The sequence below is a fragment of the Tamandua tetradactyla genome, chromosome 4, assembly GCF_023851605.1.
Source record: "Tamandua tetradactyla isolate mTamTet1 chromosome 4, mTamTet1.pri, whole genome shotgun sequence".
NCBI classification, from domain to species: Eukaryota; Metazoa; Chordata; class Mammalia; order Pilosa; family Myrmecophagidae; genus Tamandua; species Tamandua tetradactyla.
In genome coordinates this window covers 95,663,588-95,670,076 of record NC_135330.1, presented here as the reverse complement: position 1 = coordinate 95,670,076, position 6,489 = coordinate 95,663,588, and the positions used below count along the sequence as shown (strand labels likewise).

The following is a 6,489-nucleotide window of genomic DNA, read 5'->3' as shown; positions in this document are numbered from 1 at the left end:
AGGATGAGTCGGTAGAATAGTAGCTATGAACTATGTAAAGTCAAGTATTCAATTCTACATACACTACTTTAGAGATGTGTATTAGACATAAAGTCACCATTATATGTTCAGCTGCTGAAAATATTTTTGGAATGCAGGAGAGAGAGGTTGGGGCTAGAGAAGTACTAACATGACATTTAAAAACATGTGACTAAAAGCAAAAACAGAAAGAGTTCAAATAAAAAATTTAAAAACAAAGGACTAGTTTGTTGATGATGTCCTGTTTTTTTTTCTTTTTACTATTGGCCAGGCAGAATTTTAATCCTCAGAGCAATCCTGTAAAATAGGTATTAATATTTACATTTTAAGCATGAGAAAGCCAAGGTACAGGGAAGTTAACTATATTCCTTATAATCTACCCACACTTAGTAAAAAAAGGTAGAATTGAGATATATTCTCTGAAACACTGACTACCAGTATCATGTCATATGCTTCCTGCCTAAGAGTCATGGAACTAATCAATACCATGTACCTCCTGAGATGATGCATAGAGAAGAACTCGGCATCATTTCATCACATCTGATATGTTCCTGTCAAAAGTTATAATCTGACTCTGATAATGAGTAAACATCACACAAATCCAAATTGAGGAACATTCTGAAAAATAACTGAACCTCACTCTAAAAATCTCAAAGGTGTGACATACAAAGTATCAGTCAGAAAGAAGACGAACATGACATAACAATAGAATGTCAACATTGTGTGGAATTTCCTATTGCTATAAAAATAATTATTGGGACATTAGCAAAATATGAATAAAGTCCGTGAATTAGAGAATAATATTGTTTCACTAGTTTTCATATTATAATCCCTTAAACATTTGATATGCTTTAAAACAACATGTTTGAAACTATTCTGCAATGTATGTAGTCAGTTGTTATTCGAGCTTGCTAAGAATTACATATCGCTGCCACTAAACTTTTTGTAATATGTTGAGAATAATTAGAAATGGGAAGCAACTCACCTCATCACCAAGTTTATTAATCGTCTACTTGAATATTAGATCAGACACTGTCCTAGGCCCCAAAGATAAAAAATAAACTGAAAGGTTTCTATTTTCAAAGCCTTAACACTTTTTTTTAGGAAGAAAGGATGAACATGTTGTGATGTAAACACTAATGCAAAATAACACGTAGTAAGCACTTAATGAATGTTGCATGCATACAATACCATAATAGGTCAGATAAAGGAGGGAGAAAGCAAGTAGGAAAAATTGAACAATAAGTCTGATTTGCTTGGTGTGTGGAGATAGCTACGTTATTTTTCTTTTTTAAGCCTGAGTTTATTCAACTGTGAAGTAAGGTTTGGTTATTTTCCCTCTTAGAATGGCCTCTATTAGGGATGGGCCTATGTCTGCCTCTGTCACCATTATATTATTACATGGTAGACACTTGATAAATGGATATGAACTGTCTGAATGAAAAATATGAAAATAAGAAATTATTTTTCAAATTTTATTTATTTATACTGAGGTGGGGAATTCTGATATAGTGAGCATTTTCCAACCACTGTGTCTGGTAGCTAATAATAAGAATAGCTAGCTAGCCAGCTAGCTAGATATAGATAGATATTATTATCAACATACTCTTGTACCATCTGTGGAAATCATGAAGAATGGTGACATTTCTAAATTCAGAGAGGAGTGAACAGGCAGAAAGAATGGTATGAACAAACCCAAAAAAAGAATGTTGACATCATGTTCTTGCATCAGTGAGTGGAAGAATTTGACTGAGAGATTTATCCAATGTAGCAGTGGGAGTTAAATTTAGAGAAATAGGTAGGGGACAGATTACCAAGTATTGAGTTCAAGGCTAAGGAGATTGGACTTCATCCAGGAAAAAAAGAGGAGACATTAAAGAATTCTGAATAGCAGGTAATATATCCTGGGGATTTGGAGGATTAATTTAATAATGAAATAGTTGAGTTATAAGAGAGGTAGCATAACTAGCTAGGATATTATTTCATTAGCATTTCATTATCTTACTTTGGTTATGTCTGCCTATTGGTAAATATTTTTGAAGTTTGATTTTGGCCAATAACAGTTGTTGTTTTTTTCTTTGTATGCTGTATGGCATGGGTCACATTTCATTCTTTTTCTATGTGCATATCCCCTTATTGCAGCAGCATTGGTTGAATTTTTGTACTGTTTGGTTTTTCTTTGTTTGTTTTCTTGTTTGTCCATATGGGAAGTTCATGGACTGGGAATTGAACCCCAGACTCCAAATGGCAGGCAAGAATTTTATCACTGAATTATCCTCACACCCCCATAGCAGTTGATTTTTAAAATTGGTCTGTACTATTTATAATTACTTTCTAAATATTGAAGTGCATATGACAAAAAATATACCAGGCAAAGCACCATTTTAGTTTATCCTAGAGTCTAAGGTACACTGTATATAATTCTCAGCATCCTTTTATTTAATTTTAATTGCAACTGAAACATTCAGGGTGCTCCTACCAACCCAGTATATTGTTGATCATCATATTTACAGTTACCTGAAAGCAAAAGGCATGCCCAGGGAAATTTATTACTTTATAAAAGTTCATCTTCTAGAGTCTTACAGATATGATGAAACATTTAGGGTCTTGGTTATACCTCCAAAGTATCGCAGGAGTTTCGTAAATGGACTTAGAAAATGCAAAACTGCTACATTTCACCTGGTTAATGTAAGTCATTTGTTACATTCTGACTGAAACTATAAAACAACTCTTTTGTGTGTATTTACTTAAGGGATGCCTCTCTTTCCCTTACATATAATAAAGACATTGGTTTGTGACCAAAACAGGTGGTAAATGTGTAGCAAGTGACCAAGACAGTTAGGAAATGTTTTGAGAATACAGAAACTGGGATCTCTCCATCATACAAGTGTTTCTTAAGCTTGTCTTTTAAGGAAGTGAAAACAATGGAAGTCCTGGAAGAAATTCCTATGTGTTATGTGTCTAAGGACTTTGGTAGTTTCTTTGTTGATGCATATACAAATTTGTAATATTCAAACCATTCATATTTTTAGGTATACATAATCCCATGAGTTATCCAGAATAGCTGGACCGAATGGATATTTTGATGTGAAATTGTTTAGACACAAAGTCAGTTGACCCACATAATTGGAAGCTTATGAGGAGCATTATTTAAAACAAAAATACACAGAAAACTAGAGTTTATATACACACCACTGACTGTTGTTCATTCATTCCAAATTGCAATCAGCGGAAAAAGTTTAGGCACATTCATGGGTATTTCTTTGATGTCCATGACTGCACAGGTGCAAAAAAAGACATCTATCATATTTCTATTTTATAAAATTTTTATATTTGCCTTGAATTCTAAATTTCACATTGATATCTAGAAACAGTGATCAGAATCTTTCATTTTAATTAATGTTAACTCATTTCCTATAGGGGAAAATAATTAGCACATAGTAAACCCATATTTTAATGTGCATTTTCTCATTATGAAGAAACTCCAGTGAAATTGGCTGAGAATTACTTTCTTTTGAGTGATCATTTTCTTATGATACCAACAAAGAGCTACTTTCTGTCAGTTTTAAAGACCTCCCTCAAGGAAACCAGTTGCACAAGGACTCAGGTTTGAGAACAGTTGTGCAGATTCATGGAAAGGACATTTTTGTTTGGTAGAGAATGATGGTTTGCACGGACTTAAACCTAAGTTGAGCGTAGATGGTATGTGACTAATAAGCCTTAAGGGAGGTGATTTGTCATGCAATGTCAAAGACAGCTCTTCAAAGGGATAGCAGGTAAAGAGGAACAAAATCAGATATATGATATTCTTTGTTAAGAGGGATGCTAAATAAGTAGGTATTCTGAGATGGGAGTTGTAGTTTAGGATTGCTTTTGCCACTCACTTGAATCTTGCTGAAACATGCCACAATAGTGATGCTTTCATTCCCTGGGGACAGAATAATGAGAAAGATTTTAATTATTACATATTGATATCATCAATGCTGTTATTTTTATTTTCTGTCATTGTAGAAGAGTGTCATGGCAGCCAACTGGAGAAATAGTGGTGTAAAAATGTAAATTTATTGCATATTATCTTTCTAAGATGGCATAACATGGTCCATATCTTTTGGTAAGTCAAGATTAAAAGAACTATGAGCTCTATTTTATTCTATTAATTGGTTGGTTAATTCATGTAAACAACAAAGATATGTTGATATATCAATAGCTACATAAGAGCAATTTATTTTACCTATCTTATTAACAGTGTACAACATAAGAATCTTCTGTATGTAAGTTCATTTCAATAACTTGATTAATTAATGGAGTAAATGGATGCTAAAATTATGTTGTGTTAGATGAGATGGTACAGAATTATTACAGATAAAAGATCTATTTTATCTCCACTATCATCTTGGGAACATCAGGAAAGTCACCATAAAATTTTCATTCATTTTTATCATTTAATATTATTTAACATGCTCTCCTAGGATGGAATGTCAGAACAGTTTCCTTCAGGGTAGGAGGAATACAGACAGGACAAAGGCATTGATTACAAATTTAATGATGAATGAAGTGCCATTTATTCTTTGATTTACTTGGAATGAAAATGAATATTCATATGTATAGATTTTGGAGCTCTTCTGATTGTTGATGGTTTGAGAATGAACCGTTGCATTTTTACTTTTAAAAGGGAACAGAATCCAGGGATGTGACCTGGCCAATACCACTCCACCCTCAACCCAGGAGTGTGACCTCTCAGGCTCTTGTCTTCCTGGAGACAGGGCTCCAGATTGTTATCAGACCTACAGTGTCCAGAGAAGGAGGTGGGGGCAAAGACAGGTCTCCCTTGCAGCTGCTGCATGCACTGGGATGAATGCAGAGGGCCAAGCACCAAGCACCTGTGCCATAGAGGGGCCAACATGGCTGCATCCATGCCCTGGGACAAAGGTCCCTCCACAGCCCAGCCTGGACTCCAGAAGCTGGGAGGTGCTGCTCACTTATTGTATGGAGAGGAAAAATCCATACAATATTAAATCTTAACTGGTCCAAAGATGTAATAAGAGCAGCAGAACCATTATGAGGGCGCAGTGGGTGCCTGGAGCTGGTGGAACCAAGGAGCACAGCCACATTTCCAGGTGACACAGAGAGAGGGACATGTGTCAATGCAGGCTGCTGTGGATGGGCCACAAGTTTCACCATGAAATTTTGGGCCAAAATTCTGGATGGGGCCTGTCTGGACCACTTACCGAGTCAGTAACATGATATTTAAATTTGTTAAAACCTGTACTCTTTTCATCAGCCCAGATAAGCTGAATGTCATCCTTTCAGACAAGGTAGCTAATGGATGGGTGAGCAGGTGGTACTGAACTGAAACAGGAGAACTTCTTCATTGAATTTCACATGGAAGCAGCTCAGCATAAGCAGTGAGATTTATTTAGAATTGAGAGTGTAAATTTTGTCCCATGGCTTGAAAACTGCCCTGTATGCCAGAAATTTGAAAATCAAGCTGACCAATAGACACTTTCCCTGCCTCACAGTCTCTGTAGAACTGTTATCTGTAGAATTCACTAATTGCATTGTGACACATGGCAGCCCCATAAAGGTTACTCTGAGGAAACTGTGGAAGGATTTCCAAGAACCTGCAATCCCAGACTGATGTTAGTATTTAGTTACCTGTGTTGAAGACTACAAAGAGTATTGTGAAGAGAATGAAAAGCTTCAGCAACAACCTTATTATTGGAGCAAACCCAAATGGGGAGCTAAACTTGAAAATAGAAATGGAATTAGTGTGTGTTACAACTCATTTTAAAGATGTTGAATATCCTCTATTAGCCTCTGAAAATGCCTTCAAGATAGAAACCCAGAACAAATGGCTGAGGTTCACACAGATACTAGGAAGCTCCTACAATTTTTTATTCGACAAGCAAACACTACAAAGGCCTTATGCAATTTTGTGTGTTACAGGATTCCATTTTTATTTGCTTCATGAAGATGTTTCCATTCAGTATTTCATTCTAGCACTGTCATAGCACACCACCTTACCAGATTAGGAGGCTCAAAGATATTGGTTGTTGTGGGAACAGGCAACAGGCTCATGTGTTCTAAGTTGTATGTCTATGTATTCTGAGTAATACAAATGATATAAATGTAACTTATTTCTTCTTTTATAATAACTTAAATATAAATTGAAATACTGAAACAGTTGTATCAACAGTATTACTCCTTTTTCCCCCATGTCTGTTTTGCTTTGCTTTTAAGACACTGGTAAAAGCTAAGCCTTCTTTATGCAGACTTTAAATTTAAGTTCCTTACTGGGGAAGTTGTGTAAATCTCATGTATTGAGAATTGGTGAGGTAATCAGAATGTTTAAGTTTGTGGCACCTGGTACATCAACTCAACATGTTGTAGCAGATAGTTTTGTTTCTGACACTGTGTCTTCTCTCCTTGCCCTAATCTCATAACAAAATGGCTCTGCTTGAGGATGCACCT

The 6,489-nt window shown here is 35.6% G+C and overlaps 1 pseudogene; it reads left to right on the top strand.

The window, feature by feature from the left end:
• Positions 1-4,576: 4,576 nt before the first annotated feature.
• Positions 4,577-6,029, top strand: LOC143679199 (checkpoint protein HUS1 pseudogene; annotated as a pseudogene).
• Positions 6,030-6,489: the final 460 nt, after the last annotated feature.